The sequence below is a fragment of the Peromyscus eremicus genome, chromosome 1, assembly GCF_949786415.1.
Source record: "Peromyscus eremicus chromosome 1, PerEre_H2_v1, whole genome shotgun sequence".
Lineage (NCBI taxonomy): Eukaryota > Metazoa > Chordata > Mammalia > Rodentia > Cricetidae > Peromyscus > Peromyscus eremicus.
Genome location: NC_081416.1, coordinates 124,293,918 through 124,320,841, shown reverse-complemented (window position 1 = coordinate 124,320,841; position 26,924 = coordinate 124,293,918). Strand labels below are relative to the sequence as shown.

The 26,924-nt window shown below is 45.7% G+C and overlaps 2 long non-coding RNA genes across 4 annotated transcripts; both read left to right on the top strand.

The window, feature by feature from the left end:
• Nucleotides 1-798: 798 nt before the first annotated feature.
• Nucleotides 799-20,277, top strand: LOC131902297 (uncharacterized). 3 transcript variants are annotated; one of them, XR_009377050.1, is made up of 6 exons: nucleotides 813-871; nucleotides 11,257-11,546; nucleotides 18,472-18,552; nucleotides 18,650-18,880; nucleotides 19,650-19,734; nucleotides 20,115-20,277. It is a non-coding gene; the product is annotated as an uncharacterized LOC131902297 (long non-coding RNA). The 3 variants fall into 3 exon arrangements; XR_009377052.1 differs by having other exon boundaries at nucleotides 18,650-18,849; nucleotides 20,115-20,276; XR_009377051.1 differs by lacking the exons at nucleotides 11,257-11,546; nucleotides 18,472-18,552 and having other exon boundaries at nucleotides 799-871; nucleotides 20,115-20,262.
• Nucleotides 20,278-21,791: 1,514 nt separating this feature from the next.
• LOC131902296 (uncharacterized) lies at nucleotides 21,792-22,377 on the top strand. Its single transcript, XR_009377049.1, has 2 exons — nucleotides 21,792-21,878; nucleotides 22,245-22,377. It is a non-coding gene; the product is annotated as an uncharacterized LOC131902296 (long non-coding RNA).
• Nucleotides 22,378-26,924: the final 4,547 nt, after the last annotated feature.

The following is a 26,924-nucleotide window of genomic DNA, read 5'->3' as shown; positions in this document are numbered from 1 at the left end:
TCTGCCTGTTTGCATTATTATCACAATTTGAATACATGTGGTTTTAGGCACTTTTATTTTCATATGATGTAGCTCCAAGATTAAATTCTGCTTACAATAAACAGGCCGCAGCAGCGTCTGATGGATCACAGCCGATGGCTCCCTCAAAGGACTAATTGCTGAAGATTAAATTAAACTGGTAAAACGGAGCCAAAGGCTTTGATATCTAATAGAGAGGTCTAGATAGAGATGAGGAAATGGGAAATGCCCATTACAAGGCAGGTGGGCTCTGTGTTAGCTCCTCTGCTGTGTTCCAGGGTGTCAGCAAGGTGTGAAGGTATGGCTCATTAGCTAAACATACTGTGCACATGTACAGAATAGATCTTTCTTTTTTTGCACCAGATTCATCGTGAGACACCATACAGTGTTGGACACATCTCCAACAGTGGCCCCTGCCCCCTAGGGTGAGGTCCTGATGGAGAAATAATGGCTGACCCAAAGGTGCAGAACAGAACCGCTGTGCTTGGAGGTCCCCACCTCTGAAGTGACTGCGAGACAATCATGGCTTTGTCTGAATCCTGTGTTACCGACAGTGATAGCCTCCTGCCTGATGAACGTGGTACCTTCTGCTGTGTGTGCAAGGAGCTCTTCCTAGGTGATTGTGTTCAGTTCTCACAACAACGCTGTGAGGAAGGTATTCTTATTGTTTCCATGTTATAGAGGAGGACTCCGAGGTACAGACGAGTTAGGTAGTGTTTCCAAGAGCACACTGTAGGTAAAATGGCATCATTCTAAACAGAATCCTGTCCTTTGTTTGGAGTGCTACAGAGAGGAGGATGTTCGAGTTCTGATCAGCTAGTCGTGTCGGCGGAGGGCTCGGGCAAGCTCAGAGGTAGTGTGTGTACTCTATTAAACCCTGCCGCTCTATTTAGGTTGAACGGCAGTGGAGTGTTCTAACTCTAAGTTCTGCCGTTGTTGCCAGCCCACGGAGCGAAAACCAGGGTGTGTGATACAAATGACGAGGAGGGGTGCCTGGGTTGGGTGGTTTACGGTATCTCTTGCCATCCCCACGTTTATTGCTGGAAAGGCCTGGCTGCTGTTCTGTTGAGGGTGAGCTTTAACTTGTCCCAAATTAAAGGCTGCAGAGTCATGACTAATTGATTTCGATCTAATGGGATTTTGCCACTATCTATCGTCTATCTCTATAAATGCTATTTCCTAATGAAGGCGTTCTGGGAACTGAGGCTTGGGAGGAAAGGCAGGTGATCAATAGCTCAGCCCAGTTGTTGGTTTTCCAGTTTCTCCCCAGCTCCTGGTTGCATTACTGTTCCCAATCTGCAGCGTCTTCCCCAAAACTGCCTTTGTTTTACTCTAAGTGTCCCAGGAAGCTGTGATTCTTCTGGTTATCATGGTTCCTGAGGGAATTGTGTAGTAAGTGGAGGCTTGGGGAAGGCCCCAGGATAGGATAGGTTCAGTGGCCTGGAAGTGGGTTCCTTGATGGGCGTATGGCTAGGGTTGCTTTGAGGTTTGGTGGTTCCTGAAGCCACGCTCCTGGTAACTCAAAAGTGGCCCCGTTGTGCCACCCTCAAGGTTCTGAGAACTTGTCAAAGCACACAGGGCCCTTCCCAAGGCTTGTCTAGGCCTCTGCGACTTCACAAAGCACCATCCATCTTTCCTTTCTTCCTTGGTTCCCTTTCAAGCATCAAAGATCTGGATCTCGTTTGCTCTCCATGGAAACCATAAACTCTTCCTTGGGGAGTTTTCCATTTCTAAGCATCTCCTGTGAGTCAGGCTGGCTGGGGAAGTTCATATTCGTGTTTATACTCATTTTAATTCTCTCAGTGGATCTCATGCTATTTTAAAGACGAAGGAAACCAAAGCCAGAAGATGAAGTAATAGTGTTGGTATTTTCCTCAGTGTGAGAAAGTAGATTCAGCTGAGGCCTGTCTGAGGTACTACCTGTGGGATGTCTGAGGAGGCCCAAAGTATTCAGGGTCAGAGAATCTGAGCTTGCTTTACCCAGGAGGGCTACACAAGAGGATGATTTGACCACGGGCGTGGTTACCAGGTGTTTGGAAGGGTCTGCACTTGGCTGTATCTAGAAGCAGGGAGGTCTTTTGCCTTGTCCCTTGGCATTCTTATAAAAAGTCCTTTTGAATAAAGTTCTGGGCCGTTGGGTATTGACCCAGGTCCTCCCGAAGCTATCCTGTGTTTCTGTCTTTCTTCTCATCAACTAGGTCTATCTTTCTACCTGTTATTTTCTTATCCCTCTCTTCTCAAGAGTACCCTGGAAAAGGTGGGGGCAGGTTCCCCACAGATGTCCTCATCTGACCCATGATTCTCATTTTCTTCTCCTCCTTTCCTGCACAATAGCTGCCTTTGGCAGGTTATATTATCTTCTACTCTTGCTGATTTTTCCATCAGTTCCGCTCCTCCATGGCAGTGCCGCCTCTTTCAAATACAAGGCCGGTCAGACTCCTCCCTTGGTACAAACTGCTTGCGTGTGCCTGTTGCTCTCTGGATGGACGCTGAGTGTCGCCTCTTGACCTGCTTCCCTCTGTTCCATGTGGTCTCTAACGCATGCCCAGGTACAAGCATGCTTGTGTCTGCAGGCATCACTGACAGCCCCGGGCGGGACTCCTTTGATCCCCTTTTACTATCACACCTTGCCCTTTATAAGCTCTTCTTCCTAAAACAAACATGTTTCTTCTCATCCTCAACTGTTTTGTCAGTCACTTCTCTGGGAAGCCATGGGTCATCCTTCATGGGACAACCCTACTGGCAGAACAGTGACCTATCTCTTCCCTGGGTCCAGCACTGCCCAGTCGCCTGCTTACCCATCACCTGCCTGTGGGGAATCCCTGCAAGCTCTGCTGTTAGCAGAGAAATGAACTGGGAGAGGCGAGGATCAGTACAGTTTAGCTGGGCTGGTTCAAACTTCTGGAGTCTGACCCGGGGCAATTTATTTATTTATTTTTTTACATATTTCAACACAGGACAAGTTTGGAAAAAAGTTTCCTCATGACAGTTATCACAAGAAAGCTTAAGGCATGGCTGCATCAAAACTCCTTTGCAAAGTTCATGCCTTTTGCAAAGTACCTGTGACCTCTTCTACAAGAATGGGCTCTCCTGACTGAGAAACAGTGCTCAGGATGGATGAAGGCTGGCTCCACAGAATAGAAAAGATCACCCTGCTATTAGACAACATTCACTCCCAGCCTTCTGCATGGAAACCAGGCATACATAGCCCTTCCATTGAAGGCAAAAGCCTGCATGTTTAACAATTCAGGTTTCTGTTGTGTGATATTTTGCTTGTGTTCTGACAAATAAAGCTTACCTGGAGATCAGAGGGTGGAGCTAGCCATTAGTTAACCACAGAGCCGGGTGGTAGCGGTGCACGTCTTTAATCCCAGCACAGTTGGGAGGTGGAGACAGGAACATAAGGCAGGTAGAGACAGGATCTTGGCCCCCCTTTTTGGTCTGAGGATTTGGAGAGGTAGGAAGTTACTGGTGGCTCCTCCTTCGCTTCCCTGATCTTTCAGGTTATTAGCCTAACATTTGACTCTGGGTTTTTATTGATAAGACTAATTCGGATCATGCTTCAGGTTTCTCTATTGCTGTCTATAAGCACTGGGGCCTCACGTCCTTTTACACCTGTCCACTTCAAATAGACACATCCTGGGTATCAGCACCCAGAATCATCTGCCCAGATGGCCCAGCTTCTTCCTGGGCCTAAAAAAAAAAAAAAAAAAAAAAAAATGGGCTGTGCTCTCTAAGGACAGAGGGACATCCAACTGGAGGCCGCATTAAACAGGACAGAGGGACATCCAACTGGAGGCCGCATTAAACAGGACAGGTGTTGTGTGTGAATGGGGCCTGAGCTTACAGATACAAGCATGCATAGGGCTTGTCTCGCAGTGTCTCATCAAGCCTGAGGGGAAATTGAAGGCGTTCAACTGGGGCTCAGAGCACCCCTTCTCAGGCTACTGTGAATATACAGTGTCCACTCACCACCATACTTTCTTTTCTTTCCTAAGAAGAGGTTGCTGGAGCCCTTCATGCTCAGCTGCACTGGGAGATTCTGCACGTTAGACCAGACATGAGAGTCAAGGCCAAGGGCTTTGTTTTGTTAAAGGAGTTAAATCTGGAATGGTCCTAGTGGGTGGGGTGGGAGTGGGTGAGGCAGGGGGTGGGGGTGGGGGTGGTGGGGATAGGGGATAGGGGTGGGTGGGCCAGTTTGCAAGGCCAAAGGTGGTGCCTTTGACTTCTTGTCAACTTTGGAAAAAGACCAGTAGGTTGAGGTTCAGAAGGCTATGGCTAAATTCCAAGCCTTGCCAGGCCCTGCTGGTGAGCACCATACCCTGGAAAGACGTGTCTTTACTGGCTCAGCCCGCATCTCACAGCAGAAGCAAGGCTATCCCAGTCAGCACGGTTCAAGAGGAACAATGACAACTCAGGTCTTCAGGAGTAAGACAAACGGGGGCCTGATCCATGAAAGGATGTTTTCTTAGAAGAGAGGACACAGGGGGCAAGGTAATTATCCTGAAATCAGTGTTATATATAATTCAGCTTGTGAACACTCTGCAAACAACTGGTCACAGAGCCCGAGATGCCCTCGAGATTGAAAGAAGAAAGCCTCAGAACACTGTGCCCTGTGGGATTTAGATTTTGCTTAAAAGTGATTAACAAAGATATGTGTGTTTATCTGCCTATATCTGTCCGTCTGTTTGGCTGTCATCCACCTGTCTATCCCCCGCATCCCTATCACTTATCATCTCTGTCATCTATCTTTATACCTGTGTACTAGCTGTAATATTTTGGAGGAAGACAGTTTTTAACACTCAGCCTTTTAGTTTGTAAAAATGAATTTTGCTTAATCTCTAGATTCAAACTCACCACCACCACCACCACCACCACCACCACCACCACCACCACCACCCCTTTTTTATGAAGAACACCTGAATCTCGCCACTCTGGGGCACTTAGTTCATTTCTGAGCTGAACTTTGATCTTTGGGGAATGGTCAGTGAATTGAAGGGTCCCCTTGATGCTCTCTTATAAGGGGGCACCTGGCTGTGGGGGTTGTGTGTGGTATACTGGTGGGAAGGGGTGAGCTGCTGTCTGATCGGAGAGTTTCTCTGCTGCCTTAGTACTTCTCCTGGGCTGGGTGAGAGAGGTAGCTGCCTCCTGGTGTAGATGAAATGGCAATTGTGTCCATCCCTACGCAGAGCACACAGGTGTCTTTGGGCCATGTTGGCTCTTTCTGGTTGCAGGTTCCTGGGTGCAAATCCCTTTCAGAAGCACAGACTCAGCTTTATTTAGCCCCAGTGTTGAGTGTAGACATCATAGGTTCTTTCTATGCCATTGCTAATTACTAACGCTCTAAGTCTGATCAAATAATGCCAGGCCCATTTCCATGGCCCGCACACTCAGGAATGGGGATGAGCAGTGGTCAGATAGTCAACCCTCTCATGCTTACTGGAGAAGGGTGCACTCATGTAAGACTCCTGCGGTCCGCGGCTGAGATTAGGCGGAGGCATGCCCACCTGTATTCAGAGTCATGTAGTCACAGAGGAGCAAGGGGAGATGTGTGATTCCCAGCCTTCTTTTCAATCAGTGGCCCCCACCATCATTGCATATGTATCATTGTACTGCATGGATTTTTCCTGGTACACTCAGGGCATCTAGGTTGTTTACTTTGCTTTCTTTATAGACGTTACAAACAATGCTCCTTGCATGTTCTTATAAATGTCTCCCGGGGCTCGCGCGGAAGAGTCTCTCTAGGGTTGTTGTATAGTAAAGAATTTATTTTCCCAGTTTCAGAAAAAAACCCAGGAAACTCCCTAGTGCTAGGAATATCTTTGTCGCGCTAATTCGGTGACTCCTGCAGTCCCTGATTTCAGGTGGGGGCTCCCATCCAGCTGGGATGGGAGTTCAGCTGCCTGAACTCTTGGGGCAGGAGAGGGCTAAAGATGTCATTCATGCACATTGCCAGGACTTATCGATCATGTTTGTGCAATGGAACTCCAGTAAAAACCTCTGGTCGATGAAGCTCAGTGGGGCTTCCTAGTTGGGACAATAAACTCTGGCTCAGAGAGAGGGCACTGAAGTTCTGAACCTAGGACCACCCAGCTTATTTTATGACCACCCCTCACTGTGAGTGTTAAGTCTGACATATACACTAGGCTCTGGAAGTCACTCTAACAAATTATCAAAGCCAGGGGGGTGGGTTTGAAGAATCCACACCTCCGAGCCAGTTGGTTTCTGGATAGGGTCCTGGGATGGACTTGGCCTGTATCCCGTGGGCCTCTACACTAACTTTGGCTGGGTAACGTTGGGGTTGTACTGCAATAGATCTAATTGCAGCACTCTGCTCTGAAATAGCGCAAGCGTGTATATCGAGGAGGGGAATGGCTGCCAGGAGGGTTCTTAGAACATCTGCCCGATTCACAGGCCATCGGTGCAGTCTTGGGCCACTCCTGGCCTTTGACAAATGGTGGCTCTTCTGATTTATACTGGTCTGGTGGTTTTATTGATTTCCCACTGCGGTTTTTATTTCAATTTCCATATTTCCTAAAGAGGTTGAATAGTTTTTCATGTTTCTAGACTGTTCAGGTTTCTTCTATAAAGTGCTCGTTCACATGTTTTATGTTTCTTTATGAAGTTGTCTTTGTTACAAGTAATTGATAGTATTTTCTGTATTGGCTCTGCGCTTTCATTTTGATGTCTTTGGAAGAATTTTAGTACACTAGCAATTAGTCATTTCTTTCTGATTTTAGTTCTTAAATTTTCCCTGTTTAAACGTTTAACCTCCCCGTGATTTATTGTTATGCATGATGTATGGGCCTAACTTCACCACCTTCCACATTAACAATTGCTCCAGTGCACTCTATTGATCAGTCCTTCTTTGCTATGGGAATGCTATAAATCAGTTTTCCGTGGAGGAGAGTTTGTTTCTGGCTGTGGACTCTATCTCACTGTGGATCTATCTCAGCTTGGGTCTGTCTCACTGTAGATCTATCTCAGCTTGGGTCTGTCTCAGTGTGGGTCTGTCTCACTGTGGGTCTATCTCAGTGTGGGTCTGTCTCACTGTGGGTCTATCTCACTGTGGGTCTATCTCACTGGGTCTGTCTCACTGTGGGTCTATTTCAGTGTGGGTCTGTCTCAGCTTGGGTCTATCTCAGTGTGGGTCTGTCTCAGCTTGGGTCTATCTCACTGTGGGTCTATCTCACTGGGTCTGTCTCACTGTGGGTCTATCTCAGTGTGGGTCTGTCTCAGTGTGGGTGTGTTTCACTGTGGGTCTCACTGTGGGTCTATCTCACTGTGTCTGTCTCACTAGTCTATTTGTCATTTTGAGCCAATGATATAGAGAAATTGGAGTCTGCTCTTAGGATTTGGTCTCATTAGTAAAAAAAAATTTAAGAATGAACTCAATTGGAAGCTTGGGGACAATTTTATTAAAGTTTAAAATACACCCTGGGTGGCTGGGCAAGTGTGCCATAAATCTCGACAGCTGCCTGGTAGAGAGAAGGAAAACGCCATGTTGTTTGAGTTATGAGCATGGAGAACCATGATATGGTGGAAGGCAGCCACATGGCGAGGGGAGCTTTAGAGAAAGGGTAAAGATGCTTGAGATATTTGGAAAGGAACACTTAGGTTCTGGCCAGCATTCAGAGAGAGAGAGAGAGAGAGAGAGAGAGAGGGGGGGGGGGAAAGCTGTATCTTTCTGAATTAGGACTCAGAAGGATGGGCAGACCCAGCTGAACCTCATGGTGGCTCAGCTTACGGACTGCACTTGGGGCGGGGGTGGTGATTCTAGAAAGGAAAAGTACAGGATTTCATCAGTGAAATAATTATTCTGTCTAACTCTTTAACATGGCTTAAGGTGAACCTGCCTTCCTAGTGAGGTGGTCTTGGCTTCCTGAAGGGAGATCCTGCCTCCCTGAGGGTGGTCCCTCAGTCAGGTTATTGACCTTGTCCATCTGGAATGTCAGGTGTCCACTCTGGTTGAGATTCTAGTCTTTCGACCAGAAGGGGTTTTCTCTTAATGGGCTGATGCTGCTGTTCCAACTTCTCCTTTCAGAAGAGGTAACCCTCAAATCATTCAGGAACTAGGTGAGGACTCAGGGGCCCCCAACATTTCTGCCATCTCAAGCCTCTGGCATGGATGAGGGTACCAAGAGGTCCAGGGACATTCTGGCTTTTAGCCAAAAAAGAAATGGATCCTAATTTGCCTGGCCGGTTTCTCCCTCCTGTTCTCATCACCGGAGTAGTGCTGCCTTTATTACCCTGAGCTCAAGCTGCCGGAGAGAAGCAACATCTGCACCGGACACCCTCCAAAGGCTCAGTAACTCGCTGGAGTTTCAGTGCTCATGCGGAGTGTCGTAGGTCCCTGGTGAGATCTCCTGGGCTATCTTAGGCCCTGCCTAAGCTGTTCATTTGCCAGTCCACCTCTGGTTTGACTTCTGGGTCATTAGATAACAGACCAGGCCCATGGTAGAGGTTCCCTTTCCTTTCTGTAACCACCTACCTGATGTGTCCACTGATGTATTAGAAATGTGTCTTGATTTATGATTTTCCTTGTTCTTTTACTATAGAGACTTCATGAAACTGTTACTATGCTAGAACATGGATTTAGGAGAATGTACATCTGTGTCCTGGACCATGGTTACTCATATTTGGCTCTAGAATAAATCATCTCTTATTCCTTTTAAAGTGAGAGCTGTTTTTTTTAAATATATCATCAGGTCTATTTGGTGTTTGCTAAGACAAACTACATCAAATCATTTAAATCTCTTGATTAATCTTGGACCTTTATTCTTCTGAATGTGCATCATAGAATCAGCGGGACAAGTTCTGTTGAAATCATTCGTGGAATTCTGGTTAGGATTTTATTAAATCTCAAAGGGATTTTTTGTAGTCAATTATTATTTGATATTAATTGGTAATATCGATCCATGAATATGGTATGACTCTCCATCCACTTGGGTATTTCTTAATAACTTTCAAGGTAGATTTTGCAGCTTTCATTCAATTTACTCATACTTCACACTGGTCTTCATTATTGTAAATCATACATTGTTGTAAATTATATCATTTTGCCAACAATGGACATCCAGAATTCATCTTTGTCTCACAAACAAGACTATAAATATTTCTAAATATACTCAATTACAAGGCCTGCCTAAGAATGTATTTGGAGTGGCATTATGGCCTCATGGGGCATGCATATGCTAATCTGCTTCCCCATTGGCCCTTCATAGGGACTCTACTAGCAGCCAGAGGCTATTTTTAATTTGTTCCCCTTGGCTTCTTTTGAGCTCCTGTTTTTGAACTTACTAGTTTCTGGATTTTTTTCCCTCTAATAAAGTACATGCTCCATACCTTTTGTTCATTTTTTTTTCTACTTTTTCTAGTTGATGCTCACAAACTGTTGTATGTTCTAGATATTCTTGTCTTGATTTTAGTTATTGCATGTATATCCTCCTAAACTATCTTCTTCCTTTAAGTTTGTCTTTGATATGCTACATTTAACACTGTCTTTGTTCGGGTTTGTTTCTGTTGCTGTGATCAAACACCATGACCAAAGCAACTTGGGGAGAAAGGGTTTATTCGGCTCACACTTCCATATCACCGTTCATATAAGGAAGTCAGGACAGGAACTCAAGCAGGGCAGGAACCTGGAGGCAGGAGCTGATGCAGAGGCCATGCAGGGGAACAAGATCTCCATGGCTTGTTCATCCTGCTTTCTTATAGAACCCAGCACCACCAGCCCAGGGATGGCCCCACCCACAATGGGGTGGTCCCTTCCCTATATATATATATATTTTTTTTTTCAGAGCTGAGGACTGATCCCAGGGCCTTGTGTTTGCTAGGCAAGTGCTCTACCACTGAGCTAAATCCCCAACCCCGCCCTTCCCTATAAATCACTAACTAAGAAAATGCCTTACAGGCTTGCCTATAGCCCCATCTTATGAAGGCATTTTCTTAATTGAGGGTCCTTCCTCTCAAATGACTCTAGCTTATGTCAAGTTGACATAAAACTATCCAGCACAAACACAATCACTTTAAGGGTATCAGTTTTAGTCTTCATTTGCCTTTGCTTTATGTTTCTGAAAATTACCTTACAAAATCCTTCTTCACTCCATTAAGATCACAACCATACTGACTTGCACTTAGGGGATTAGTTATATATTTACGTTATATTCCACATTTAGGTCTGTGATCCCTCAGAAGTTTTCTTCCTACAGAGGTAGGTTTACTTGCCAGTTAGTTTGTGTTGTCATGTAAGAAGCTGCACGGAACTTGTATCTGAGTGTGTGGGTGTGTAACTGTGTGGGTAACTGTGTGTGTTGCTTAGACCTACAGCTTTCACTCTGTGCCCTCCATTCTCTTCCAATTAGTTTGCTTCCAATACAGAAAATGCTTACCAATATGTTAATATGGCTTTGCAGGTTATCTTATTATCTGTTAGAAAAGACCCTTTCTTTACTTTTAAAAGGTGATTTGCCTGTCCACGGGTCTCTATTCTTCCACATATATCTAAAATTTATTTATTACTTTTAAACATTAAGTTGATTGAGTTTCTATAGAAGTTCAAAAGAATTTTGATATCATTAGATTTATACACTAGTTTGGGCAGAACATATGTATGGATAATGTTAAGTAATGCTACTTAGGAAAATGAAATATCATATTTCTGCATTCATTTTAATATTTTAAAGTAGTCTTTATTGGATTAAAAGATTTCTTCATAGATATTGTCTGTATCCTTGGTACAGCATTTCTTTAGGTTCTTTAATTTTGTAAAAACATTCATTATTATTATTGTATATTGTTAATTAGTGCGTATGTGTGTCATAGTGTTCCTATGGAGGTCAGCGGACAGCTTGTAGAAATCATTCTCTTCTTCTAGCACGTGGGTCCTGGGGAATCAAACTCAGGTCATCAGGCCTATTAGTGATAAGTGCCATTATCCAGTCAGCAGTCTTGGCCCTCTGGGTTCATTTTCGTTTCATTGATTTGAGGGGTTGTGTCTTATTCCATATGTATCTAGAAAAGTCATGCCACACACTGATGAGTTTTGTAGATAAAACCTTTTTGCTGATCCCTTTACATGGGTATGTTTTATTTCTTTTGAACAAATACCTAGGATTATTTGATTGGTTTCTGCATTATATAGAAAATGTGTTTAACTGAAACCACACTTCATATGTGGTGTGTGCTCATTCGCTAGCAAAGGTGTTTTCAACTCTCCTTTTCTGTCTATTTTCTCAGCTGTTCTGGTGCCCGATTCCTTGTTGACTGTGAGATTATTATTTGGACATTTATCTAAAGGAATGCTTTGAAGGTTGGCTTGAAGACGACTTCCTTCAGATAAAGGAGGTGTGATTTGCTGTCAGTGTCCTGAAGAATTACCACCCCAGGACTATCTGAACTGAATTCTCACCTTGAGGTTTTTAAAGTCATCCACACAGTCTGAATTCAGCCTGTGAACATGAATGACTCTAACCGGAGACTACAAACTCCCGGGGGACTGTTTTCTCTCTTCTACTCATCACAAAGTAGTTAAGTCAAACAAAGTTTTCCTTGCAGTCCTTGAAGAAGTGGGTTTGCAGTCTTGCAGCGGATGTGGTGTTTAAGATCCTAGCTTTTGCTTGAGGTGGGGTGGGGGTAGGGGATCTCTTGCTATACTCTCAGCCCTGAAGGAGCCCCTGAGGTTTGCTGTCTCCTCTCTGGAATAGCAGAAGAATGTAAAATTGGACAAGGAATCACCATTCTGTACTGCAAACACTATCTTAAATAAAACTCCCATTAGTGTCACAAATGTAACTACATTGGAAAGTAAGAGAAAACAAGGGCTTTGGAGCTGAGGCCAATCCCTGCAGATTCCACCTGAAGATGAAGCTGAGTCAACCTTTAGGTCTCACAAATTTCTTTCTACCTTAAGATTCACTGATCATTTCCTCATTCTAGAACAGTCGCTGTGTTTGGGTAGCTCATGGAGGTCAGCTAGCAACACATTTAATTTATATAGCTATAGATATTCCAGCTGAAGATACAGCTCAGTAAAGTGCTCACCCAGCATGCACAAGGCTCTGGGTTCACACTCCAGCAACATACACACACACACACACACACACACACACACACACACCAACTCAGGCACAGATATTGCTAGCATGTGTAAGAAACACAGCAGGAATGAATACACTGCAAATCAGATGTGAACAAGCACCGAGGAGTCAGTCATTCCCGGTGCTGACAGAGACGGAGTGTGCTCTCGGGGGAGCGATGCTCTGTAAGCATGCTTGCTTGCTTGCTTGCCGTCTGCTCTAGTCCATTTTGCATTGTGGTAACAATATACCCAAGGCTGTGCTTCATAAAGAAAACAAGTTTATTCATCTTACAGTTCTGGAGGCAAGGAAATGAAAGATCAGGTGCCTGCAACTGGTAAGGACTTTGTGCCTTATAACTTTGCGTGGATGGAGTTATTACAAGATGTGAGTGTATAGTGTATATGATAGGAAGGAGAGAGAGAGAGAGAGAGAGAGAGAGAGAGAGAGAGAGAGAGAGAGAGAGAGAGAATGAAGACTAATTAGTGTTATAACAACCTGCTCTTGTGGTAACCAATTCAGTCCTTTGAGACCTAACCCACCCTTATGAGATGGGCATTAATCTTTCCAAGGGTGATGCTTCTCCATGATTTAAACATCTCCTAATAGGCTCACCTATTAAAGGTCCCAAGCCCTCTCAGTATCGTTATCTTGAGGACTAAGTCTCCAGCACATGAGCCTTTAGTGAACGAAATGTATCCACACCACAGCACTGTCTTAGGAACTCATTAAGATAAGTTACTAGGTGCAGAATCATGGGGGAAATGTGGGCTGATTTTCAATTTGGAGAGGTATTACTGAATTTTTCCTCAGTTACTCTCTCATCAGCAGAGTGTGGGAGTTCCCTTTCCTGAATACCCAGCCAACACTGGTTATAATTAATTTTTAAAAAAATCTTTGCTCATCTGCTAGCTGAAATATTGTTTTAATTTCCACTCGTGTTATTACTAGTGAGGTTGAACATTCTTTCCAATTTGTTTTTCTTCTCTAACTTCTTTGTGCGTGCTCTTTGCAAATTCTTTCATTAGGGTAGATCCTCCCCCGCCCCCTGTTCCCTTTGATTTGCAAGAGCTGTTTTTACGTTGTAGACCTCTGTCCATGGTTGATGGCAGATCAGTGTCCTGCTTGAGAGCTCAGTGTTATTCTGGATGAAGTTACCGGAACTTGGTCATTGTTCCATTGTCTATGCATTCAGTGCCCTCTTTTTCCCTTGCTTCACCTACACCCCTCCAGGGATGGTTTCGAGAGGCGGTGTTAGAAGAAGCCCAGAGGACTGGATGACTTGGCAGAATGAAGTATCTAGGAAGCCCGGGTGTACCAGGCTTTCTCTGGGGCCACCAACCAGCTCCCAAATCAAGACATGGAGACTTCTGATTAGTTATGGATGCTCTCAGCCTTGGCTTAGCTCTTGTTTTAATCTGTTTCTCTTTATCTACGTTTGCCTCCAGGCTTTTTACCTTTCCTTTCTTCCTCCCTCCCTCCCTCCCTCTCTGTCTCTGTCTGTCTGTCTGTCTGTCTGTCTGTCTCTCTCCCTCTCTCTCTCTCTCTCTCTCTCTCTCTCTCTCTCTCTCTCTCTCTGATGTCCCACTTTCACTGCTTCTCCTGGCTGGCTGGCTGGCACTGCCTGGCTTCTGGTTCCGTGTGTGTCCCTCTCTTTCTTCTTCGTTCTCTTCCTTCTTCTCTCCTTTTCCTAGATTTCTCCTCCTACTTATTGTCTCTGCCCGCCGACCCCGCCTATCCTTTTACTGCCTAGCTATTGACCATTCAGCTTTTTTTTTTAATTAGACCAATCAGGTGCCTTAGGCAGGCAAGATGAAACAGATGCAACACATCTTTACATAATTAAATAAATGAAGCATAAACAAAAGTAACACACCTTTACACAGCTAAAGTAATAATCCGCAGCACCCAGGAATCCTATGAGAAGAGTTAGCCAGTGTTTTGGAGGATGAATGGGAGAGTGCTGTGGGATGGTCTGTATGTCAAATGTGTTGCTGATTGGTCAATAAATAAATCACTGATTGGCCAGTGGCCAGGCAGGAAGCATAGGCGGGACTAACAGAGGAGAATTGAGAGAACAGGAAGCTGGGTGAGGGAGACACTGCCAGCCGCCACCATGACAAGCTGCATGTGAAGATCCTGGTAAGCCACAAGCCACGTGGCAAGGTATAGATTTATAGAAATGGATTAATTTAAGCTGTAAGAACAGTTAGCAAGAAGCCTGCCACGGCCATACAGTTTGTAACCAATATAAGTCTCTGTGTTTACTTGGTCGGGTTTGAGCGGCTGTGGGACTGGCGGGTGATGGAGATTTGTCCTGACTGTGGGCCAGGCAGGAAAACTCTAGCTACAAATGGCGTCCAATGTGGTGGCAAGAGTTTCCACCTAAAAACTGAGAAAAAGATTCTAAAATGGAGCTAAAAACAGCTTCCTAATTGTCTCTCTCAAATGAGCGGCAGCTGCCGGTTTGAGCTACTGGTGGGTTCCTGGCGTGCATGCTCAACCTGCAGTATGGCGGGAATGAGGCCTCTGCAAGTGGCACATTAAGCTGTGTGGTGGATTTAGCCTTTGCTAGTACAAAACAAAAACAAACAAAAAAAGAGGTTTCTGGGCTACACGCTGCTTTGATATAAGCATAGACCCACTATTTCTGAGAGTTGATGGCTCCCAGAGCTGGCGGAAAATGTACCACCGCCATGTTGGGAAGCTGAAGTGGGCGGAGCCAGCAGCCACAGCGCCGTTTCAGGCTTAGAAGGCTGTAGTTTAAAGCAATAGGCTCAAGCTAATATAAAAAAATAAGCCACGTAAAGATGGCTACCACACAGAGAATCTGGATTATGTTCTCTTTGATATTCGTAACTGAAGAAAAACATTTGATTACAAAAGCTGTTGAGTTATGCCAAAATGTATATTTTAAAGGTACCTTGACTTCAAAATTTGGATGTAAGGATATGTTGCTTTGGAAAGGAGGCTCTGCTTTTGTTTCCACAGAAAGCCAGAGGCTATGGATTTGTTCCAGATTAAGATACATCAGGTTTGACCAGCCAAGACCCCCTGAAAGGTCTCCGATGACACCATGGCCCAGATGACCCAACATCCAGAATGGTTTCAAGGCAACTGGCTCAGACGATACACCCTCATGGACTACTCCATAATCCTAAAATATTCTTTATGTCCCCATAAGATACAGCGCCCCCCTCCAGCAGGAAGTAGTAAGAGAAGCTACGCCCAAATTCCCAAATGTATCAAGCTGACTTTGGAGATGTGTAAAGGTTAAAACCTTCCTTTTTAAGAAAAGAAAAGGGGAAGTGCTGTGGGATGGTCTGTATGTCAAATGTGTTGCTGATTGGTCAATAAATAAATCACTGATTGGCCAGTGGCCAGGCAGGAAGCATAGGCGGGACTAACAGAGGAGAATTGAGAGAACAGGAAGCTGGGTGAGGGAGACACTGCCAGCCGCCACCATGGCAAACAGCATGTGAAGATCCTGGTAAGCCACAAGCCACGTGGCAAGGTATAGATTTATAGAAATGGATTAATTTAAGCTGTAAGAACAGTTAGCAAGAAGCCTGCCACGGCCATACAGTTTGTAACCAATATAAGTCTCTGTGTTTATTTGGTTGGGTCTAAGTGGCTGTGGGACTGGCGGGTGTCAGAGATTTGCTTTGACTGTGGGCCAGTCAGGAAAACTCTAGCTACAGGAGAGGTGCTCAGGGACCACTGCTTTGCTTTGCAGGGTGGGGGAGAGAGATGTACTGATTATTTTCTTAAAAGGAATGTCCCTTTGAGTCTCATTCACCTTCTTTATCCTTCTTGGGAACTCTTTATTAAATCAGGTTAGCTAAGGTTTCACCCAGAGTTGTATTCCCTTAACAATTTTCTCTGCATTCCATTGGATTTAAAAAAAAAAAAAAAAAGCACAAAAGGCTCATGTGACCTAACTGTTCACCGAGACAGGTCCATGAGGGGCAGGCTGCAAATGTTTTCCCTAATTTGCTTTTATTTTAGTAAGTATATGACCTTAGGCCATCTAGGATTTTTTTCCTGCCTTCCTTCCTTCCTTCCTTCCTTCCTTCCTTCCTTCCTTCCTTCCTTTCCCTCCCTCTCTCCCTCCTCTCTCTTCTCTCTCTCTCTCTCTCTCTCTCTCTCTCTCTCTCTCTTTCTTTCTCTCTTTCCCTTTGGTTTTCCAAGACAGGGTTTCTTCTGTATAGCCCTGGCTGTCCTGGAACTCACTCTGTAGACCAGGCTGGCCTTGAATTCAGAGATCTGCCTGCCTCTGCCTCCTAAGTGCTGAGATTAAAGGTTTGAGTCACCACTGCCTGGTTGAAAATGTTTTTGAGCTTTAACTTTTTAAAAATATTTCTTATTATGTTTTTACAGGTTAGCTTGCATTTGTCTGCCAATAGCAGAACTCACAACACAGAGGCACTTAGGCCCTCAACTGGCCAATGGGCCAAAGTCTTGGATGCTTCCATGTTTCAGATTAGCGACATCTGAAAGCCGATGCTATTTGTGGTTAGAGGCTGCCTGCCAGTGATGGTCATACTTCGTTCTCCCTTGCTCATGCTCAGAGGCAAAGGAGGGAGAGAGAGATGTCTTATTTGACTTGTGACTGTTAAGAAAAATTTCTGCCAAGTTCCCATCATACATCTCACATGTCTCAAAGAGTGCAAGCATCTTACCTATGAAACCATTTCAGCAAACAGGAAAGTGTTTCTATACTCAGATTTTGTCAGTGATCTTTGGAGAGTGGTCCTAGGCTATCAATACTAGTCCTTTGAGGTGAACTCAGAGCCATGTCTCAAACATACTCGTCAGAAACACTGTATGAATTACTTTGTGTGTCACTGTGATAGAACACCTGACAGAAACAATGTAGGGAAGGAAAGATTGATTCCAGTTCATGGATCAGGGGATATAGTCCATCATGGGCAGGAAATACATAGCCATGGGTAGTTCTCAGCTGGTGTAGCAGTAGCATGAGGTGTCTGGTTACCTTGCTGTTGGCTTTAGAAGGCCAGGGTGGTCTATAACCCATAAAGTCTGTTCTCCAGAGACCTATTTATTCTAGTTAAGTCCCACCTCCTAAAGGTTCCACAGTCTCCCAAAATAGGACTATCAGATGGGGACCATGTGTTCGAACACATAAATCTGTGGGGGACATTTTACATAGAAATCATAACAGGGGCTCCACAGATGCTTCTGATGAATTGGTACATTGAGATACATTAGCCTCCCAGAAGAACTGGGTCACTGCATGTCCCTTGAGTCACATGGGGTACTGAAGGGAGTAATGCCCCCCTGAACAAAGCTGAGGTTCGGTTGGGAGAGAGAGAGGTACCACCAATGTCCACTGTATGAATCAAATTGTGCCTAATTCTCAGCCCAGTCCACCTTTAACCCCTTAAACTGTAAAATTATCATATATCTAAGTGTACACTTTTTTAATCATAGAAGAGCATAGGTAGGGGACCTGGGGAGGTAGCTCGGTCAGTAAATCACTGTCTTGCAGGCACAAGGACCTGATTCCAATCCTCAGGACTCATGTAAAAAAGCTGGGTGTGGGAGTGTACGTTTATGAAGCCAGCACTGGGCAGGCTGAGCTGGGTGGGACCTGCCATCCATCTAGCCTATCTTACACTTTGAATTTTAGGCCAGTAAGAGACTCCCGCCTCACAAAAGGTGTGCTGGCACCTGAGTGATGACATCCAAGGTTGTTCTTTGGCCTTCACACTGATATGTACACACACACACACACACACACACACACACACACACACACACGGGGTGGTGGTGGTGGCGTGGGGCATGGAGGCTTAAGTGGACATACAGTGCCCATGATCTATACTTGTTTTTTGTTTTTTTGTGTGTGTGTGTGTTTAGTATGCCAGGGAGATTGTTTATGTCAGCACCTATAAATCTTACTCTTTGTAACAGCTATTCCTTTTTATGAACATTACACTGTTTCTTCAATTGCTCTCCTGTTCATGGACCTTTACACCATTCTACTCTTTTGTTAACAATGCTGCAATGACCATCTGTTTCTACTGATCTTTGTGTGAAGGAAGATATGTAGAAGTGGAATTTCCAGTTTAAAGAATGATTATTTAAAAATGATTGCTCGGTGTGGTGGCATATGTCTGTGGTTCTAGCACTCAGGAGGCAGAGACAGGCAGATCACTGTGAGTTTGAAGGCAGCCTGATCTACAAAGTGAGTTCCATGAAGGCAGGGCTACACAGTGAGATTGTAAAAAAAAACCAAAAACCAAAAAACAAAAACAACAAAATTGATAGATATTTGCAAATTGTGACCCAGTATAACGGCACCAGTTTACTGTCTGGCCATGAATACATGAATGTTCCTGTTTCTTCATAGGCCCACCCCATTGGCTTTCAGTGCTATACCATACTTCTAGACCTTTGCATATATGATAAACAAAACTATAATTACTTTAAGGTATGCCTATTTATTTGCTACTTAAATATACATCTCCTTATTTGTGGAGGAAGTTGGCCATTTTTCATACTTAAAATTTTTTTTGGTCTTTTTCTAGGGACTGGTCACACATATTTATATTTATGGGCTTTTCTTGAAGATTTCTGCCTTTAGCATCATGCAAAAAAAAAACATTTTCTCAGCACCAGTGTGTCAAGGTAACTTTCTAACTGGATAGAAGTTACAGCCGCATCTCTGAAGCAACAGTGGCCAAGGTGACTCCATCTGCAACCATGTAGCCTGTTGACAACTTTTCAGGTATGCATTTCTTGGATACACAGTGGTCCAGGTGTGTGTCTTTCCCATCCACATACCTGGTTAAAAAGCTTGTTTATCCTTCCCTGGAGCAATTAAGGATGGCTTCCTTTCTGAGAGTTTGGTGGAGGGCGAGGTTCTTGGCAGCTCCAGGCTGCCCCAGGTTCTGGTGGGATCCCCTGCCGGACCCCCACTCTCTCCTAGGCCTGGCACCTAGTTGATCCTCCAAAGGCAGCTTTCAAACACCAGCTCCTCCGCTGGGTCTTGTTAAAATGCTTTATCAATGGCCGTCTTTCTCAGTAGGGGTGACCTTTGTCTCAGCTTTGCTGTCACTACCTGACTTGGGTAACCTCCAAAGGCAGGTTGCCATGGCAATTCGCATTCAGCCCAACCAAATCTGGCTTCTGTATCTTATTAAATGTTCCCTAGAAAGGAAATCACACCCTGTGTGGAAGAGGAGGGCCATTCACAAGGAGCAATAATGTTCAGCGGCCGTGTCCTCCTCCTGGCTCCCACTCTGGAGCTGTCCTTTGCCTGGAGTTGACTGGTTGCCCCTCTTGATTCCTTCTTCCTAATCTCAGTTGTCATGGTAAGTACTTAGATTTTAGGGGGTAAGAGAATGGAGGGGGTGGCTATGGCAAATGTTAATCAGCCGTTCAAAAGACACTTTTACAGTTCCAATCCGGCAGCACTAACAAGCGTCAGGATCAGGTGCATAATGAGGCCGTGTTAGAGACACTAATTGGAGGGGTCTTCTTTTCTTCTCCATCTTCATTTTGATGTGATGTTTTCCGTTTTCTCAGAACGCAGTTTTCACAGTGACTCTCATTAAATCCGAGCAGATAATCTCCATCAGACTACTGCTCCTTGGCCTGGAAGCGGTTGCTGGTAACTTCCATGAGATTGTTTTGTGTTTATCCCTGGCTAGAGTAGAGGGGAAGGTGAGAAACATCCTGCACCCACAGAGCCTGCAGAAGGGACTGAGCTCTCAGTCCGCTAGCAACAGCCAGTCTAGGGAAAAGGGAACACTGGATATCAGAGATAAGGTCACTTGTGGAATGGGTGGGTGCCGCCACAAATCTCTGGGCATGTCAGTGGCCTTGACCTCTGTAGGCAGAGATCCCAAGTCTGCTTTGAATGGAGGGGAGGTCTGACCTTCAGGCTATCACACAGAGAAAAGGAGTATGAGGCGGGTAGGGAAGAGGTTTTGCTAGGTAGAGGGGCCTCTGATGCTTACCCAAGTGACCCAGAACATGCCACTCTTGCAGAGTGAAGCAACCACTGGTTAAGAAGAATGAGAAGTGTGTCCAAGTGCTCATCTCAGGTTGTCACTCCTCTCCTGACCCCTCTCTCTCCAACTCCACAGATCCTGGACACTTTGAGGACCATTGTGTTAGGTCAGAAACAGCACATCCCTGGGAATATGAGTATGTCAGCTACGTCTCTCCTCAGAGGAGAAGAGGGAGGGTGAGGGGGTCGCCCTTTGGCTTTGCTTGCCTTGGCAGGGACAAAATAAGCGGGCAGGGTGGGGCTGCTGGTTGTAAAGACACAAGTAGCTGGGTTCTCTGAGCTCTTAGCTCTCACTGTGTGCTGGACACTTCATGGAGGGTTTTACACAAACGAGCGTTTCATACAAACCTCCCTCTCCAGTCCCTATGGATGTATATTAGTTACTTTTCTCATTGTGATGATGAAATACCCCACAAAAGCAACTTAAGGGAAGAAAGATATTTTTGGTTCATTGTTTCAAAAGGGATTCAGCCAACTAGGGCAGGAAGGCATACCAGCAGGAGCTTATGATTGTTGGTCACATTGTGTCCATAGTCAGGAAGGAGAGAGAGAGAGAGAGAGGAGAGAGAGAGAGAGAGAGAGGGAGAGGGAGAGGGAGAGGGAGAGGGAGAGGGAGAGGGAGAGGGAGAGGGAGAGGGAGAGGGAGGAGAGGGAGAGGGAGAGGGAGAGGGAGAGGGAGAGGGGGAGGGGGAGGGGGAGGGGGAGGGGGAGGGGGAGGGGGAGGGGGAGGGGGAGGGGGAGGGGGAGGGGGAGGGGGAGGGGGAGGGGAGAGGGAGGGAGAGGGAGAGGGGGAGAGGGAGAGGGAGAGGGAGGGAGAGGGAGAGGGGGAGAGGGAGAGGGAGAGAGGGAGAGGGAGAGGGAGAGGGAGAGGGAGAGGGAGAGGAGGGAGAGGAGAGAGAGAGAGAGAAAGAGAGAGAACACTGATGTTCATCTTATACCCTCCTTTGTATTCAGTCTAGGACCCCTGCTCATGGGATGGTACCGCCCACATCCATGATGGGTTGTCCCTTTTCTGTTAACCTCTCTAGAAATGCCACCTCAGACATGCCTGTAGATGTATCCTCTAGGTGAGTCTAAATCAGTCAAATTGACAGTGAAGACTGGCCATCACAAGGCATCTCTTCACATACACAGACCAGAGGGACCTTCTGAGCAGTGTAGATCATACTGCTAGATTCTGAGTCACAGCTGCCATCTGAACCTAGACTGCCCCCCAAACCCACCCTCTGCATGACTCTGGCCAGCTTCCCCTTCTCTCCCGGGCCCTGGGAGGTGGTTCTCCTGTATGAGTTTTTAACACGCACACCTGGGAGGTCACAACTGAAACAGAAAAATGCCTTATCAGTGACAGCAGCCATACTCCAACTCCCCAAGTTGACAGAAGAACCCCAAGAGCCTTGGAGTGTCTGTCCTGAGTATGTGGAGAGGGAAGGTACCAGGGGCAAGGATTCGGGGTTTCTCAGAAGACAGAGGTGGCTAAACACTCAGAGAAGGGCAGCACTACTGTGTAGTGTGTGTACTTGTGTGTGGGTATGTATGTGCATGTAGGTACATATGCATGTACATGTACATTCATGTCCCCTTTCCAACTCTCATTTTGCATACTAGGGTGGGGCCCTGGTTATCCCCACCATGACCATAACTTCCCTGTTTACAGCTGGCCTAAGCTTGGACCACCTTCCTGAAACTGAGTGGAAGTCAGTTCATCACCTGGGCTGCTGGGTCCTCTAGTGTGGCACCAGGTTTTTAAGAGATGTGAACAGTCTAAATCCCTGATAACTCCTGCTGTAGCTGCTACACACCCGAGGTCATCCCGATCCTGCAGCAGCTATGAATGATTTCAACCCACAGCACCTGGCAAAGCTTGCCTGGATCTGAGTGCATTTTCAGGAGGGGGAGGAATCCCAGGCAGGCAGCGTCTTAGAAAAGATTTGGTTTTATTTTAGTATGTGTGTTTATGTGCATGCCTGGGTTGATGGTTGGCTTCAAGGACAAGATGGTATTCCCACTACTATACACTGGCATCATGTAGTCCCTATGATTGGGCACATCCCTGAGGAGGTGGAAGAATTCTGCACTGACTCAGTTGGACTTTTATATTCTTACAGTGACATGATGGCCTCACACTGAAATAAACTTGACTTCTGATGCAATGAGGCAATCTTTGGGACTGGCACAGGACGTCGAGGACTATGATTCATGCCTGCTGCACATATTACAATAAAGTCCTTTTCTTCAGGAGGTGGAGCCTGGGCTTATTGTAAATTGGACATTGGAAAAGTGGGGAGAAGCTTGTCTTAGCTAGAGATTTGGGGGGGGGTACAGACTTGTGTGGGGCAGGGGCAGAGTGTGACCAGAAGAAACAGGTATCAGAGGATACTGTTTGGCCTCTCATCCCTGGAAGGGTAAGCAGACCATGGTCAGTGTCTCAGCATAGGGTAAATTGCCACAGATGTGGGCTTTCTGAAGCAAATTTTCTTTTAAAAGAAAGAGATGGCTCTGAGCGTGGGCAGCCAGGCCCTCTTGCTGAGATCAGCCTGGTACTGTATCTCCTACTTCACATTGCTTCTTTACTGTTACATCTATGCCTAAGAGACTCGCCCACATTGGCACTTGCTGGGTCAGTCACTGACAAATTACTCCTCCATGGAGAACTGTGATACACGTGGTCTGATATAGGGGAACCTGAAATAAATTGTGCTAAGCCTCATACCGAGTGACAAAATGAAGAAAGAACACACACACACACACACACACACACACACACACACACACACACACACAGAGTTTTCTAGCCAAGAATATAAGAATATCCCTGGTTCACTTTCCAAGGAATCCAGCTCATTCTTTGTTTTTCCTTTTGGAATTTCTGAGGCAGGGTCTCACTATGTAGCTCAGGCTAGCTTCAAACTTGTCATCCTCCTGCCTCAGCCTCCTGTGTGCTGGGTTACAGGCCTGCACCATCATGCTCAGCTCTCATGGCTTGTTCACTATTCCATGTGTGTGTACATGTTTATGTTCACGTCACGCAGAGGTTGGTGTCAGGTGTTTCTCCACCTTAATTGCTCTCCACCTCGTGTTTTTGAGAGATGGTTTCTCATTCAGTGTGGGACTTGTTGATTCGTCTAGCCCGGTGGGTCTCAACCTTCCTGATGCTGTGACTCTTTAATACAGTTTCTCATGTTGTGGTGACCCTCAACCATAATATTATTTCATTGCTACTTCATAACTGTAATCTACTGTTATGAATCATAATGTAAATTCTGATATGCAGAATATCTGATTCGTGACCCTCAAAGGGTCACAGGCTGAGAACCACTGATTTAGACAGGCTGGCTGGCGAATACCAGTAATAACCTTGACTTCACCCCCACCCCCCAGTGCTAGAATTACAGACTTGTACCACCTTGCCCACCTTTAAGTAATTTCTGAGTTGTGTGTCCGGCGGTCTGAACTGACGTCCGCATGCTTATGTGACAAGCACTTACTGACTGAGCCATTTCTCCGGCCCCTCTGGTTTATTATTTTACTCAGAATGGACACTGGAATGCTAACTCATCCTTTAATGCCCTTCTACTTTCCCACCCCATCTAGAAAGCAGCACATAAAACGCTTTCCACGACCTCCTTCAAATTCAGCAGAAAGTGAGGCACAATCGCCTTACATACACCGTGTGGTCTGGAAGAAAGACCATGGCCAACCAAAGCTTCCAATAGCACTGCCTCTTAGAAGTGATGCAGGCTGAGCTCTCTTCCACTCCTGGATGCTATGCTTTATTTAACATGTGCCCTTTTGAAGGTAAATTTTTTTTTTTTTTGGTTTTTTTGAGACAGGGTTTCTCTGTGCAGCTTTGCGCCTTTTCCTGGATCTTGCTCTGTAGACCAGGCTGGCCTCGAACTCACAAAGATCCACCTGCCTCTGCCTCCCGAGTGCTGGGATTAAAGTCGTGCGCCACCACCGCCCAGCTTGAAGGTAATTTTTAACAGCAGGCACAGTGGCTTTCCAAAACAGCTCTGCTGTCCCACAAGAAGCTGAGGAATAGGTGGCCGTGACTGAGTCTACCAGAATCTTTCCAGATGCAAGATGAACATGGTTCTAAAACAGTGGATTTCTGGTAATGATGGTAGGAGTCCTGAACTTCCTCAGAGTCTTAAGTGTTTGTTTTCAGGAGGAGGAATCCTGGAGACCGCCGCCCCTTCACAGGGAGGGCTTCTGCTTGCCACTTTCGTTGGTGGAAGCAGGTTGCTGAAATAGGGTCTCAACACCGTGCAAGTAAACAACCAATGACGGAACCTAAGGAGCAGCAGCATCCACCCTTCGGGGAAGATTGGCAGGTTGGGGTGCTGTGTAATCTGGCCTGGTGTGGGGTTTTAGGACATCGGTATACTGGTCTGAGTCCTACCACAAGCCACTAGGGATGCAATGTGAAGACCATCTTCTTGAGAAGTTCTGGTCCTGTTGGGACCAATGACATTGGGTTTGGGGTGGAGTCCCATCCTTTGCTTTGAGTAAGACTGGGGTAACTGTTTTCTGCTGGCCCATATGGGCTCACTAGTAAATCTCACAACAGCCCAGCCTGTCCTGAGGAGGGATGAGGCAGTTCTGGTGGGTGTGCACCAGGGAAACTGAGCCATCTTTTCCTTTCGATCCCAGCATGGGCTTTGGGGCAGGCTCATCAGAGTGTACATCCTGCCTAGCTCTGTGAATTTTGACGACTTTGAAATTCAGCATCTTCTTCCATAAAGTGGAGTGCATGGTGCTGAGTTCCTAAGGACATCGCAAGAATGGAATCGGACACTTCACATGTAGATCTGGGTCTCACTGCGTTCAATTACCACAGCTGCCTTGCTCATCACCACTCATTAGCGAGTGTAGTTATGTTCACAGTGTAGTTCAGTGGCCTGTTAAGTTGGCGCTGCACATGGCCTTTCAGTGAAGTGTGTTATATGGAAGCACAGTGCTGTCGCTCAAAGATGAACTCCCAGCTCACTCCCTCACTGCATTCGGGAAGGGTAAGGTCTCTGGATGATGAGGGGTCCTTGGAGGTTTATGGTTTTCTGCTAGGGCATGAACTGGTTTCCCACTCACAAGATGGCTCCATTAGGTAAGTTTAAAAAAAGAACACTTTCTTGGGTTTCCACTCCCACCATTGATGGGGTGGGGCATGAAGGGGTGAGCAGCTGTGCCTGGTGTTTTGAATCTCTTGAAGTCTGGCCCATTAGAGAAGCCAAAGTGCCTAGTAGATTTCCTGGGAGAATGGATCCAAACAACTTAACAGAGAGTGGCTTGAAAGAAGTGGGAAAAAGGCATTTTGTTCTCTGAAGGAGCTATCGGATGCTCAGTCCAAACACCCCCGTAACTAATTCATTACTTTACACCACACAGACATCTTTTAAATTAGGCAGAATACAGATGAGTCTTGTTTTGTGCCATTAATTTCAATGGTTTTACACAATATTTGAATCACTGGCTTTTCTTTTCCTTTGGAGGCAGACCAAATCAGGCTGAATCTACTTGCATTAAAAGCCATTCATGAGACCCAGCCAGCTCCGTCTTGCAGATGGAATACCATATGTTTTGGCTCAACCCCCATATGGAGCAGCAATATGCAATCCAGGGATAGAAAGCTCTGTTTCTTCCCATTCACATTCACGGTCACCTCTAACCCACAAGCTCTTTCCATTCTGCACAGAAGTAGGCACATTCATCCAGAAAGGAGCCAGAAATATGCTGAACACTGGAAGGGGTGGGTTTGGTTTTCTCTTGCCCTTTTATACTCAAAGACATTCATTTGTCCTAGCTGGGGCTTCCATGATATGGCACTTGGAAAGATTCTATTTTCATGTTTCCAGGATAGGTTAGGACTTTTTGCGTGAAAGCACAATACATAAAATTTTGCAAACATCAGGAGACCCTAGAAATAGTGAATTACAGGCCTGGTCCATGCAAAAGCATTTGTATGTAATCTAACGTTTCCTGGGGGGAGTTTAGGGTGGGATAAAGGGACTGTTCTCCAGGAGAGAGGAGTCAAATAGAATCTGGGCTTCACTGACAACCAGAAAAAGGCTTCAGGTTTTGGAGAGTCCTCTAGGGAAAGGTGGACCAAAGGTTATTGAGAAGCAAGGGCTCCTTTTCCCATGTGTCCAGGATGAGGCGGCTTTAAAGAGTGCTCAACTGAGAGTCTGGCCTTTTTTCCATTATTAAATAGCTTTGTGACCTTGAACAAATGTCAGTGTGACATTCCTCACATATAAAGGGATTCGGATGACCTGGCGATGGCTACAGATCCTATCTCTCATCCCATCATATGCTGTATGACACCATTGAGGGACGCTCAGTGGTCAGGGTGGTGGCATGAATTAGATGCTCATCTGACAGCTGGTGTGCTTACTACTTACTTAGGTTGAGATGTCCCACTCTGCAACAGCATTTGGTAACCGTGACTCAGTTTGTTCACGTGAACCTGTGTGCTATTACTCACTCAGGAAGCGGACCTCAGCTCCCTGGCATGCTGGTACACCACAAAAGCCTCTGCAGGCGCTTCATATCCACCTGCCCGTGGCAATGAAGTTTTACTTCCTCGCAAGGGAACAGTTAGCAGTAGCCGCAGACCACTGGATGTCACGGAAACTCAGACGCTTCAAACCTGGAATTTTGATTTTGATGTGATTGTAAACCAGAGGGAAGGGAACGGATGACAGAATTTCACCTTGTTTTGGACTGCCAAAATGAAGTCCCCATCTTCTCGGTATTTATGTCTCAATAAGCTCCAATTGTGACTCTGGAGT